We start from the raw sequence: 1139 nt of genomic DNA on the forward strand, positions 1-1139 counted from the left end.
AACCAGTAAGAGCCGCCCCCAGCACCAGTATCCTCCAGCAGCAATCCCAGTACAAGGCCTCTGTTCCCAGTATGCCCAGTAACAGCCACCCCCGGGCCCAGTATGCCCAGTAACCACCAACCCTAATCCCAGTGTGCCCAGTACCGGCCTCCCCCGCTCCCAGTATCCCCAGTAACAGCATCCCCTGCTCCCAGTATGCCCAGTAACAGCCACCCCCGGGCCCAGTAACAGCCCCAGTATCCCCAGTACTGGCATCCCCCACACCAGTATCCCCAGTAACAGCAGCCTCTGCTCCCAGTATCCCCAGTCTGAACCTCCCCCAGTCCCAGTTTGCCCAGTACCGGCCTCCCCCGCTCCCAGTCTAACCAGTAACCGCCACCCCCGGGCCCAGTATCCATCCCAGTATGCCCAGTAACAGCCGCCCCCAATCCCAGTAACAGCCCCAGTAACGGCATCCCCCACACCAGTATCACCAGTAACAGCCACCCCCAGTCCCAGTCTGCCCAGTCCCGGCCTCCCCTGCTCCCAGTCTAACCAGTAACCGCCACCCCGGGCCCAGTATCCATCCCAGTATCCCCAGTAACAGCCGCCCCCAGTCCCAGTAACAGCCCCAGCATGCCCAGTAACAGCCGCCCCCAGTCCCAGTATGCCCAGTAACAGCCGCCCCCAATCCCAGTATGCCCAGTACCGGCTTCCCTCAGTCCCAGTATCCCCAGTAACCGCCACTCCCGGGCCCAGTATCCATCCCAGTATCCCCAGTAACAGCATCCCCCAATCCCAGTATCCCCAGTAACAGCCGCCCCCAATCCCAGTATCCCCAGTAGCGCCACCCCCGCACCAGTATCCATCCCAGTATCCCCAGTACCACCCGCCCCCGGCCCCAGTCCCGGCCTCCGCCGCCCCCAGTATCCCCAGTAAGAGCCGCCCCCAGCACCAGTATCCCCAGTAAAGCCTCGCGCGCTCCCAGTCTGCCCAGTACCGGCCTCCCCCGCTCCCAGTAACAGCATCCCCCGCTCCCAGTATCGCTCCCAGTATCGCTCCCAGTTTGCCCAGCGCTCCCAGTATCGCCCCCAGTATCCCCAGTCCCGCCACCCCCGCTCCCCGTCTGCCCAGTCCCCGCCCCCCCCGATCCCAGGATC

This window comes from Passer montanus, unplaced genomic scaffold, assembly GCF_014805655.1.
Source record: "Passer montanus isolate IOZ18808 unplaced genomic scaffold, ASM1480565v1 scaffold796, whole genome shotgun sequence".
NCBI lineage: Eukaryota > Metazoa > Chordata > Aves > Passeriformes > Passeridae > Passer > Passer montanus.